Source organism: Lynx rufus, unplaced genomic scaffold (genome assembly GCF_022079265.1).
Source record: "Lynx rufus isolate CCGP_SWC_20201006 ecotype Redwood Valley unplaced genomic scaffold, mLynRuf1.p SCAF_2, whole genome shotgun sequence".
NCBI lineage: Eukaryota > Metazoa > Chordata > Mammalia > Carnivora > Felidae > Lynx > Lynx rufus.
Genome location: NW_025814834.1, coordinates 188,662,375 through 188,675,756, shown reverse-complemented (window position 1 = coordinate 188,675,756; position 13,382 = coordinate 188,662,375). Strand labels below are relative to the sequence as shown.

At 45.0% G+C, this 13,382-nt stretch overlaps 1 pseudogene; it reads left to right on the top strand.

Annotated features, from left to right (window-relative positions):
• Positions 1-4,262: 4,262 nt before the first annotated feature.
• On the top strand, positions 4,263-5,037 carry LOC124515767 (40S ribosomal protein S6-like; annotated as a pseudogene).
• The last annotated feature ends 8,345 nt before the right edge of the window (positions 5,038-13,382 follow it).

The following is a 13,382-nucleotide window of genomic DNA, read 5'->3' as shown; positions in this document are numbered from 1 at the left end:
TTCATTCAAAGCCTTGTTGGATTAACTGGGGCTTCCTTTAAATAAGGGCTTGTTCTCAGAAGCTTTCTTTCTCCAACAAGGAGAAAGAATACAATGGACAGGCCTCATCACAGCTTGTCACAAACACCTGGCACATCTTTTCAGCCCAGAGTGAAAACACACACACATTCACTTGCTAACTCCAGAAACACAGCCTCAGCCTGACATTCCAGAAGCATTTGCTGACAAACTTCCTCCCAAATACAGTTATATCCTGGAAGAACAGCAAAACCTGTTTTTGAATTGACAACACGGCTTCAGTTGCTGCTGAAGTTAAGTGAAGTTACTATTGTTTCCACCGATTGACCAAAAAAAAAAAAAAAATCTTAAAAGAATGACTTTTTTTTTTCTTTGCTTATCAACATGGAGACTGATTTATTGGTTAAGTCGATTTCAGGCAAAGACGGACTTAGGAATTGGGTGAACATGTTGCTTCTTTCAACCAAAAGAAAACTTCGTAAGTTGCTTAGGCAACATTTTACTTGGTTCTTCAAAAAGCAATTGTGACAAAGAGGAGAGAGAGATAAAGCACTTATGGAATATATAAAAACAGCAGCATTTGGGGTTGCACATAACAAAGAAATATCTTAAATACTTTTCAAAATATTCTAGGAGCCAATACACAAGGGCATGCTTCAGGAGAACGTAGGAATGCGAAGGGGAGGGCAGGGTGGAAACTACCCATTTCCTTTAGCATCAGTGCAGAAAACAAAGCGGCATTCAACTTCACATACTGACTTCACACAGTTTGTAGATAACAGCCTGACTTACATCCAAGAAGCAAAGATGGAACCCTCACGCTGTGTATTTTCAGAAGTAATTGCATGGACACCAGGTGATGTACCCTTGTCTGGCAGATTTCCTTGGGGGGAGTCTCTGCGACTTACGAGAAGGCCGATCGGACACTTACTCCAGTGGCCTTGATGTCAGTTTTGAGGGGCAACTTGGAAGGATTCGTCTTCTTTACCCTCTGTCGACCCACCCAGCTCTAAATTTCATGAATAGTGTTTTGTGTGTAATTTGCATAACAATCTCACCCAGATGGGTCTCCATCCCACCACCTTTTCTGCAAGATGACTGTGGAACATGTCTACATAGAAAATGAAGTCGAATTCATAGGCGTTTTCAAAGGAGCCTGTCAGATGTTTCTGCAAATACATGCAATCTAAAACCCTTAGTGCAGGTGAAGAAGCCACGTGGAACACCATGGAAGACCATGGAAGGGGCATAAATCAGCGTGTTGTCTCAATGACCTGTTAAGGGAGGTGGTGGACCTTGGAGAGTTGGGCTTTTCTGTCCCTCTTGAACATGAGGGTCACTTGGACAATGGTGGGCCCAACTCCTTGGGATGACCGCAGGAAATGGGCCCTTAACTTTCCTAAAATAAAAGTCAAGAAAAGAATGCTTTGGTTGGTTTACAGCTGAGCACTGCCTCTAATGTGGTACTTAATACCACAACCAGACATTCATGCTCCTCAGTTGTCTCATGTGTAGTAGAATGCTTTTCGCCTTTTTTTCAAATTGAGGAAATAAATATGAAGAGCTGGATTCCTTTATGTCACGTGAATTTTACTTTGTTCTCAAATAGGCAATGTGGGTCGGAGATCAGAAAAATGGAAAAGGCCGACGGTGATGATGCTTGCTCCCAGCCCCCTGCTCCCAACTACCTCATTCTGCTCACCCCAAGTACTTACTTTTATGAATTTCTGGGATGTCCTTCCAGTTTCTTTATGCAAATACAAGCACTATGAATATGCACACTTATTTTCTCCTCTCGTACGCGAAAGCCAACATATTGCACACACTGTTCGGTGTCTTATTTTTTTCACTAGTGTGTCGTGGAGAGCCTCATATAGACTTAAAGTTTCTTCAACCATTTTTATAGCCACAGAATATTCCATCATATGGCTTCCTCAAAATCTATCGGCCCAGTCCCATGCTGACTGACACTTGGGTGTTTGCCGATCTTCTGCCGTTACATATAGCGCTGTAAGGATTAGATCCCAAGAATGGGAGTCGGAGAGTCAACGTGTTTGGGATTTTGACAGATATTTCCAAATTGCCCTCCGTGGGAGCTATTCCAACGTGTATTGTATGTGAGCATACCTACTTCCCCACAGCCTTGTCAAGATTGTTTTTGCCAAACTGATGGATGAAAATGGTACTTAGAAGAGTTTTACTTTGAATTATTCTTTTTACAAGTAAGGCTGAGCACATTTTTATATTTTACACTTGATCTTAGCCAAAAGGCCGAGAAGCGATCATTTTTATATTTTAAAGGGCCATTTGTATTTAATTTTCTATAAACTTTTCATAATCATGAAATTGTGAGTTAACATATTATCTTTTTTTATAGTCCTTGCCCATTTAGCTATTGGATTTTATGTGTTTTTGATTTCTAATCTGCAATGTGAGTTACAAATATTTTTGACATTTGTCCCCCCCTTTTTTTTTATTTTGCCTTTCAGGTTTTTCTTATATACAGTAAATTTGATTAATCTTTTCTTTTAAGGTCTGTGGATTTTGAGGCTTAGTTAGAAAGGTTGCCCAATCCAAAGTCAGAAGGGAATCCACCCACATTTTCTTCTAATTCTTTTGTGGGCTTGATTTTTAACATTTAAATCTTAGACTATTTGGAGTTTGTCTTGATATATGATTTATAGGTCCAACTTCATTTTTTTACATACAGCTACCATTTGTTGCAACACCCATTATTAGAAAGGCCAACTTTTCCCACCGATTTGAAATACCACTTTTTAATCTATGCTAAGTTCCTGTATGTGTTTGGATCGATTTCTGGATTTTCTCTTCCATTGGTCTGTTTGTGTCCCAGTTCCACGTTATTTTAATTACTAATTTTAATTTACTTTTGTATGTAATATGTTTTCCATCCTGGCAAATATTGCTGTGAAGTAAACCACCCCAAAACTTGGTCATTCCAAATAAAATTGTTGTATTATATCTCCCAGTCTCTGTAAGTCAGGAATTGAGGAAAGTCACAGCTGGATGGTTTATGAGACAGTTAGGTTACCAGACAGTAACTACAAGTAGGAAAGTGTTGGAGGAGAGAAGCTGGAGCAGCTAGGGGCTGGCCAGCCATCTCTTTCTCATCAGGTGACTTCAAGGTTTCTGTACGTGGACTCTCTACAGGAGCTGGTTTGGGCTTCCTCACAGCATGGTGGCTTCAGAGAAGTGGGAAGGTTTACATGGCAGCTCAGAGTGACAGTGCAAGTGCTCCCAGGAACTAGAAGCTGTCTAGTCTTTCTGACCCAGGCAGCATCGCATCCTCTGCGTTTGTCTTACTGCCAATGACTCCATCCCCTCCAAAGCCAAGAAGAGGAAACATGACCCCACCTCCCAGGAGGGCAAATGTCGAGGTCACATTGTAAGAAAAACACGTGGGGTAGGAGATACCGCTGCTGCCAGTGTGGGAAAATACAACCTGCCACGTGTTCTGATTGGGCTGGAACACCCTTCATTGGTCTTCTGTTTCAGAGTTTTCCTGACTGTTCTTACCAGAAGTCTTTCAAGTAGGCTTTTTACAAATCTGACACTTGAGGTGAATTCGCTGATAATCGTGGGTTAACCTTTTATCTTTCTCATAAAGTACATTTGGTTCTCGTTATGGACAATCTCTCACTATCGGATGTGATTCGTTTCTGAAAAATAGGCTTTTAGCAAATCAAGCAATAGGGATGAATGTTGGGTTTGGCAGGGGAGGGGGTGGTTCTGAGACAAAAAGCACTGCCCCGACCCATGTAGTAATGGATTTGAGTTGGAGACATCCTATGAACTCACACTTAGCTTAATATAAATACAAATCGTTAAATATAGAAATACTTATAGATATGTGTATATGCACAAGTTCGTATAAACACACAGATTTCCTTGCTCTGTTGGCTGAGAGGGTCTAGCAGCAATATCCCAGGAGCAATGAGCATACCTGGTGCCCAGCTTTTGGTTTCTAAAGTCATTCTCAAGTAAAAGAAAGCACAGCTCCTCAGAAATGGCTGATACCAGGGGCACCCGGGTGGCTCAGTCGGTCAAGCGTCTGACTCGGGCTCAGGTCATGATCTCAGGTTTTGTGAGTTCGAGCCCCACGTCGGGCTCTGTGCTGACAGCTCAGAGCCTGGAGCCTGCTTCGGATTTTCTGTCTCCCTCTCTCTCTGCCCCTCCCCTGCTTGTGCTCGCTCTCTCTCAAAAATAAATAAACATAGGCCACAATGAAGCTGAACATCTCTTTCCCAGCCACTGGCTGCCAGAAACTCATTCAAGTGGACCATGAACGCAAACTTCGTAACTTTTGTGGTACGAATGGCCACAGAAGTTGCTGCTGATGCTGTAGGGGAAGAATGGAAGAGTTACGTGGTCCGAATCAGTGGTAGCAATGACAAACAAGGCTTCCCCATGAAGCAGGTGTCTTGACCCATGGCCGTGTCCGCCTACTGCTGAGTAAGGGGCATTCCTGCTACCGACCACGGAGTACTGGAGAAAGAAAGCGCAAATCTGCTTGGGATTGCATCGTGGATGCCAATCTCAGTGTTCTCAACTTGGTCATCGTGAAAAAGGGGGAGAAGGATATTCCTGGACTCACTGATACCACCGTGCCTCATCGCCTGGGGTCCAAGAGAGCTAGCAGAATCCGCAAGCTTTTCAATCTCTCGAAGGAAGATGATGTCCGCCAGTATGTTGTGAGAAAGCCCCTAAACAAAGAAGGTAAGAAACCTTGAACCAAAGCACCCAAAGCGTCTTGTTACGCCACGTGTCCTCCAACACAAACTTCGTCGGCGCATTGCTTTGAAGAAGCAGCACACGAAAAAAAACAAGGAAGAGGCTCAGAAGATGCTAAGCTTTTGGCCAGAATGAAGGAGGCCAAAGAAAAGCGCCAGGGACAGATTGCCAAGAGACGGAGGCTGTCTTCTCTGACAGCTTCTACCTCAAAGTCTGAGTCCAGTCAAAAATGAGATTGTTGTAAGAGGAACAAATAAATAAGATCAGACATCAAACCACCTTTATTGCTTTTCTTCATTCAGAAGAAACAGACAAATGGAGAGAAACTCCGGTCACAGGAAAGGGAGTATTGTCCATCTGATGGCATATGAAGCGTGCGGGAGATCCCGTCAAGTGGAGGGGCTGAGACCACACCGGGACAGTGGTAGAGAAGGCCAGGACGGCGTTCTGGGGGGGAGGGGGGGGGGGAATGGGTGGATAGGTCAGGAAAGGATTCTGAGCAGAATGTCCGTTGCTTTTTCAGTGAGTCATGGAACAACTTGGGGGAAATAAAGGACAGACTATTAAATAAATAAATAAATAAATAAATAAATAATTGCCTAGACAAAGACGTGGAGGGGAAGAGAGACATATCTCCCTTTCAGAAGAATTCTGAATACTTTATGTAAAGTCTCAAGAAGAAGGAGCAGAAGTCCCCCCTCCTTAAGCGTGGGCTGTATATAGTGACTTCGGAGAGGACAGTGCAAAAAGGCGGGAAAAGAAGTGACGATTCAACGGGACAACCTGACAAATAGCACCTCAGCTAGGTGCTCGGAGTCAATATCAACAGTGATAAATCTGTAACCCCAGCCAACTTGGGAGAAAAACATCAGACAGATTCCCATAGAGGGACATCCTGCAAAATGCTTGACCAGTACTGATCAAAATTATCAAGGTCATCAAAAACAGGAAGGCTGAAAAACAGTCACACCAAGAAGAGCCTAAGGAGACAGGGTAACTAAATGTAATGTGGTATCGTGGATGGAATGCTGGAACAGAAAAAAGGCCTAAACTAAATCTAAATAAACTATGGACTTCAATTAATAACAATGTATCGATATTGGCTCATTACTTATGGTAAATATATCATACTAATGTAAGATGTTAATAGTAGGGGAGAAACTAAGTGTGGCATACATGGGAACTCTGTACTATCCTCTCCATTTTTCTGTAAATCTAACATGGTTTTAAGAAGTACAATTTATTCAAACAAACAAACAAAGCACTGCCTCCTCCAGCTCGGGAGAACAAGAGTCACAAGAGCCTTTGGGCTGCGGTTATAGGCAGTGCCAGCATTTCCCATAGTTCTGAGGCTGAGGAAGCCCAGCCAGGTGCCACCAGCCCCATCCCCGACTTCTTCACAGGGTCAAGGTGAAAGGTCAGGTAGTCTCTTGATTTAAACCTAAGATGAGGGAAAAGGATATTTTCCCCAAGACCACCACCATCTGAAGTACAATCTAAGTGGGGCCTTGACCAGCCAGCCAGCCCTCGTCCCTAAGACTAAGCTCCCACCCAGTCTCCTGCCCACTACCCAATGTGGTCTACTGCTCCCTATTTTTCCCCACTTCCTCCCCTTCCCTGCCCCGCCCCCCCCCGACCTCCATTCACAGAAGAGAATGGAAGACGGGAGATGGACCAACTTGGAGAAAAGCAGTCCCCAGCCCCAAATAAGCAAATACAGCAGGTCTCCCATGGTCTGGAGTCCTCTGAGCACCATGGGGTCAAGTAGGACGCTCATTGGTCATACTTGGCCAAGGAGACCAACATGGCCAACTCAACCCCCATCATTTTGGAGGAGGTCTGTCCTTCCCATCATACCCCAAGAGAACTTTGAACCGCTGTGTAGGAAGGACAGAATTCCATCTTGAAATAGTTTAAGACTCTTGATGTCTTACAGTCAAGACAGAGGTGGTACACAAATCAGGAAGGCCTGTGTTGGAAACGCCCAGTGCAGAGTCTTTATATGTCTGTTTTATGTAAAGATACAGTATGTTCCGAACAGTGAGGGAAAAAAAGGAGCATATCTTTACAGGTGACCCTTCCATACCCCTGTTGGACTTCCTTCTATCTTGTGGCCCTCACTTCCTTGCCACTCACACAGTCACACTATAGACTCTGTCATACCCCAGAAATGCTATAATCAAAACAAATTCAGACCTTGGCTCTGACCCCAGCCACCTATCCCCCTAACCCTCTTCGTCTGTTACCCCACTAGACTAGCGTGTCACAAGAGACAAGGGCAAAAAGCAAGAGTAAGCATCCGGGAATATTTCTATCAATCTGATGTTGCTGCGAGACATCAGAGCGCTCTACCTGTGGGCACGGGGAGACCACATCGGGTGTTAAAGAATCCACACGGCAAGCAGCGCGGGCTGCCTATCAGGCATGCGCAGTAGGAGGACACATTGGTCCCGTGATTTGAAAAGCTGCATAGTCTACTCCTCCACCTCGCCTATCTTCAACCTTGAAGCAGGTGTTTCTTGCTGCTCCTATAACTCACTCGTGGAGAACAAATTCTTCTCTGAGAGAAACACCTCAGAGTCCAGGCATTCACCTCTTCCCTTCTGGTTTCACTTCTTTCTCAACCCCACGTGTATCCCAGAGAGAACCTCCATGAACGTTCACACCATTCAGTGCGTCCCCCGGTCTCCACCAGGGGTGACTCCATTTCCGATTCAGGCTGCTGATTTGGTGCCGGGTTCCTGTGAGAGGACCACCCTTTGTGGGGTGATGGAAACTGGAAATTCCCTCCAAGGAAGACCCAGCCCCTCCCCACGCCTTTCCCTGTTATAATACAACATGACAAACGCACATTTATTACAAGGAAGTTGAAGCTCGTGTATCAGAGGTGCAGGAGGCCATGAAAGAGTATAGCTGTCACTGAAGAAGTACACACATGCTGTAGCCAGGCGGTAGCTGGGCATCGTGTGTGTGTGTGTGTGTGTGTGTGTGTGGAGAGGTGGTCGGTGGGGGGAGGGGGAAGTTAATTATGTCCCTCTGGTCAAAATGGAAAAGACAGCTTCTCTTATCGTTTTTCTCAGACTGAGCAATTATTAGCGCCTGCAGGAAAGAAAGTAGCACAATCAGGGGTGGGCATTCTCAGGGCCAAATCGGATCCTACGGTTCTGCAGTGGTTACTCTGGAACCTAGCCTCCCCACAAGAGAAACATCATTCCAAAGGAACCTCAGTATGGATCAGACATCACTACATGTGTCACTGAATCAAACACTGAGCCTCTAATAGGAACCCCAGTAAAACATGGGCCTTGCCCCAAAGAGTGGGTTGGTTCCCGTTCTTCAAACGGCCTGAAGCTTCAAGTCTTCGGGTTTCTGCCATGAAAGGATCTCTGCTGCCTTTGAGGCTACACATTTCAAAGCATGAGGTTTGTCCTTGTGGTTGGCTGCCTCCTCAGCATGTGGCACAGGGTCTGGCACACGGGAGGGGGCTTGGAAGGCAAGTGGATGCAGGCATGGGTTCCTGTGAAGCTATTGCCCTGTCCCCATCTTGGTTTCATTAACCTGCTCCTGGAGAAGGACTGTGCTGTCTATGATCTGAATGTTTCCGTTCCCCCCCCCGCCCCCAAAAAAATTCATGTTGAAATCCTCATGCCCAATGTGTGTGAGGAGGTGGGGCTTTGGAGGTGATTGGGCCATGGCGGCAGAGCCCTCATGAATGGGATTAATACCTTTATTAAAAAGGTCTGGGAGGGACGCCTGGGCGGCTCAGTTAAGCATCCCGTCAGTTCAGGTCATGATCTCTCGGTTCGTGAGTTCAAGCCCCACATCGGGCTCTGTGCTGACAGCTCAGAGTTTGGAGCCTGCTTTGGATTCTGTGTCTCCTTCTCTCTCTGCCCCTACTCCCGCTCACACTGTCTCTGTCTCTCTCTCTAAACGTTAAAAAAAAAAAAAGTTCTGCAAGACCTCCTTGTCCCCTCCTGCCCTGTGAGGGAATGTGACCTGGAAGACAGCCTTCACCTTGATAGTGCTGGCACCTGATCTCCAACTTCTAGGCTCCCAAACAGTAAGAAATGTTGTTTATAAAGTCACCCAATCTGAGGTATTTTGTTATGGCAGCCCGAAAGGACCAAGGGAGACTACTTCTCCAAAAGCAGCAGCCCCAAATCTAGATCCGCTATGAAAAATACACAGTGATTTTCACGATCGCTGGAAATAACTGACCCCACTGAGCACATGCAGACCTATTTTTTTTTAATTTTTTATCACATTTCTTTATTTTTGAGAGGCAGAGAAAGACAGAGCACAAGTGGGAGAGGGGCAGAGTGAGAGGGAGACACAGAATCCGAAGTAGGCTCCAGGCTCTGAGCTGTCAGCACAGAGCCCAATGAGGGGCTTGAACCCACGAACCGCGAGATCATGACCTGAGCTGAGGCCGGACGCTCAACCGACTGAGCCACCCAGGTGCCCCACTTGCAGACCTATTTAGCTCCACAGCCTACCGTGGAGCATGAGGCTGCCCCACTGGGTCTTGAGAGCTCCAAAAACACAAGTCCATTTTTCAGTTGTTAGGGGCAAATGATAGTTCATTTCATTTCCCTTTCCTTTCTGGCCCAACTATGGTCTCTTACCGGTAACGCTGCAATTGTAGGGCCCAAACACTTGGCGTTTGGAAACTAAAATTGGCACATAGAGTTTAAAAGTCTCAATGTAAACGGCACTAAAATCTCCACTTCAGCTTTCCACTAGGAAGCCCGGCTGCCCTGAACCCCCTGGCAACATGACAACACTCCTGGATGTGCCCCCATGCCAACAGCTGGAATCCCCACCTTTCGAAGGAAGGCAGCTTTGTCAACAGTGAATTATCAGCCTTGTGTGGGGCTGGTCATGCTGCTATTCCTGTGCTTTAAAAAAAATTATCTTTAGTTTAGCTCTCTCGTTATCAGTTTAGTTTGTTTGGGTTCAAGGCTCGACCTTTCAATGTGTAGAGCTGCATATGTGCGTTAACATTGTTTCTAGTCTAGGACTTCCCAGCAGCTGAGGCTTGAAGATGTGCATTATGGTTTTAAGTATGCCTATTGCAACAGCAGATCCACGTACAACAACGCACTCAAAACGTGTCTGTGCAGGAATATTTCATGTGTGACTCGCTGTCTATAAATCGGTGCTGTTTAAATTACTTGCAGCAATGCTCCCTGGGGCAACACGTGCACTAAATTCTCCGCAACGTGATTTCAAGACCTGTAAAAATACACTTTTCCACTTCCAGGACATTGTTGTATAACACAAATCTTTGTAAATGAAGTCCACACCACTTGTGCTGTATTAATCTACAGATCTTTACTGCTGAGTGTGTTTCCCAGCTGAAAAGCCCACAGGGGGTCGGGGGGGGGGGCAGATGGGCCCGGAGCCTTGGCACATGTCACAGGCTCAAACTTCTCCATTCGGAGCAGACACTTGTGCTAGTATCTGTGTCACTTTCCAGAAGAACAGATGCTGCCAGAACATTCTCCACACATTTGCAACATGCTATCAGGCCCACCAGGTTTTCCCAGAACCGAGGGAGATGTTCCACGAAAGTAAACCGTGCCTACAACCTGCCAAAGTGCTCCTCCGGCATTCCCTGGCAACTTTCTCATGCCAGATTCAAAGACCTTGGCACCAAGATGAACTGAAGACTCGTCAGAGACATCAACCACCTCACTCCCGCCCTGAGACTCATCCAAAGTTCCTCCTTCCCAGCCTCGCACCTAGGAAAGCGGGGTCTACGGGCCTATGAGGTAGGGGGATCTTCCCTGATCCTTTCATGCTACAGCAGCAAAGTCTCTCCTGAAGTTCTCTCTCAGAAGTTCAAGTCCCAGCCTTGCCACAACCTCAGAGTGCCCCCAAACCATGCGGGCCTCACTTTTCCCATCTGTAAAATGAGAAAACTATATGAAGGGAAGCAAAATATACCACCCTGAAATCTATCTCGTTGGCATATCGATTATTGAAGCTGGTCGGTTTTTTTTTTTTTTTTTTGGTTTTTTTTTTTTAACGTTTATTTATTTTTGAGACAGAGAGAGACAGAGCATGAACGGGAGAGGAGCAGAGAGAGAGGGAGACGCAGAATCGGAAGCAGGCTCCAGGCTCCGAGCTGTCAGCCCAGAGCCCGACGCGGGGCTCAAACTCAAGGACCGCGAGGTCGTGACCTGAGTTGAAGTCGGACGCTTAACCAACTGAGCCACCCAGGCGCCCCAAAGCTGGTCATTTTTAAGAAACAGAAGACACAGGTGAAGTTCTAAAAACTAAGTAAAAGTTCCTTTTAGTAGGAGATTAACATTGATAAGGAAAATCTCCACTTATAAGAGTGTCTCCCTCTTATTGTACCAGGAATAAGGGAATGACTCAATCTCTAGACTCTCTTATCAACAGAGGGCAAAAACTTACATCTGTACAACCACCTTACCCATGTTTACGGTGCTTTTCTCGTAGTCTCCCATAACTGACTTGCCACCCCCAGCATCCTCTTCTGTCTTTAGCTGAAGGGTTTTTATTTTTTAAACGTTCATTCATTTTTGAGAGACAGAGAGAGACACAGCATGAGCGGGGGAGCTGTCAGCACAGAGTCTGATGCGGGGCTCGAACTCACGGACCGCGCGATCATGACCTGAGCCGAAGTCGGACGCTTAACCCGACTGAGCCACCCAGGCGACCCTGAAGATGGTATTTGGCTTTGGCCATTTCTAGGAGTTACTCATTTTTCCTGGGTCTCTCCTGCGGAGGTGGAAAATGTTTTTCCCTTTTAGGTCCTTTAGCTCGTCGAATAATTAAATTGACATAAACCAGATTAATAGGAGAAAAACAAATTTACTTACATATGTATGGGAGCCCTGTAAAATATGAGACCCAAAGAACAGCCAGGTAGCTGAAGTTTATATAACATCCTGAGCTAAGGCAAGGTTGGGATACAAAGAGGAGGTGGGCATTTGCAGGAAGGCAGAAGAGACAATGAAAAACAAAGATTTCCCCATTATGTGCACAGTGAAGGAAACCATCGCAAAATGAAAAGGCAACCTACTGAATAGGAGAAGAGATTTGCAAATAATGGACCCAATAAGTGGTTGATACCTAAACTATAAAAAGAAATTCTACACCACCAAAAACACCTCACAAAGAATCTTATTTAAAAAATGAGAAGCCCTGAATAGATATTTTTCCAAAGAAGATACACAGATGGCCAACAGACATATGAAAAGATGTTCAATATCACAAGTCATTAGGGAAATGCAAATCAAAACCCACAATGAGATATCATTGTGTCCGAAAGGCTAAAATCAAAAAGACAAGAAAGAACAAGTGTTGGTGAGCATGTGGAGAAAAAGGAACCCTCGGAACATAGTTGGTAGGAATGTAAATTGGTGCGGCCATTGTAGGAAATAGCATGGAGCTTCCTCCATACTACCATATGATCCAGTATTTGTCCTGCTGGGTATTTACCCCCCCCCCAAAGTGAAAACACTAATTTGAAAAAATATATACACCCCTATTTTTTTCTGCAGCATTGTTTACAACAGCCAAGATATGGAAGCAACCTAAGTGTCCATCAACAGATGAATGGATAAGGAGGATGTGGTGTAAATATACAATGATATGTCACCCAGTCATAAAAAAAAAAAAAAAAATGAGATCTTTAGGTCATGATCAACGGTTCGTGGGATCCAGCCCGATGTCAGGCTCTGCGCTGACAGTGTGGAGCCTGTTTGGGATTCTCTCTCTCCCTTCTTCTCTCCCCCTCCTCCTTGTGCACTCTCTCCCAATCTCTCTCTCCCTCCCTTTCTCTCAAAATAAATAAACTTAAAACAAGAAAAGATCTCGCCATTTGCAACAACATGAATGGACCCAGAGGGTATTATGCTAAGTGAATTAAGTCACACAAAAACAAACACCATAAGATTTCCCTTATATGTGGAGTCTAAAAAACAAAACAAACAAACAAGAAACAGACTCAAATGCATAGAACAAAGTGGCTGTTGCCAGAGGGGATGGATAAAATAGATAAAGGGAATTAAGAGGTACAAACGTCCAGTTATAAACAAAAAGTCACAGGGAGTAAAAGTACAGCATGGGGAATATAGTCAACAATATTATAATAATGTTGTCTGGTGACAATCTACACAGATCGTGAGGAGCACTGAATAATGGATAAAATTGTTGAATCATTATGTTGTACCAACATAACACTGAAACCAACATAACACTGTACATTAATTATAACTCAAATTTTAAAAAAAGGGTGGCCTGTTATGCAGTTAAGTTTCTTAGGCAAAAAGGAATCTCTGCCGGGGCGCCTGGGTGGCTCAGTCGGTTAAGCGTTTGGCTGCAGCCCAGGTCATGATCTCGCGGTCCGTGAGTTCGAGCCCCGTGTCGGGCCCTGTGCTGACAGCTCGGAGCCTGGAGCCTGCTTCGGATTCTGTGTCTCCTCTCTCTCTCCCTGCTCACCTTCTCTCTCTCTCTCTCTCAAATATAAACATTAAAAATAAAGAAAAAATGAATCTCTGCTAGCAGCTTTCTTCCTGGTACAGGCACCCTTTCCAATATAAATTCAGGCAGTTGAAAGGGAGCTATCTGAATCTGCT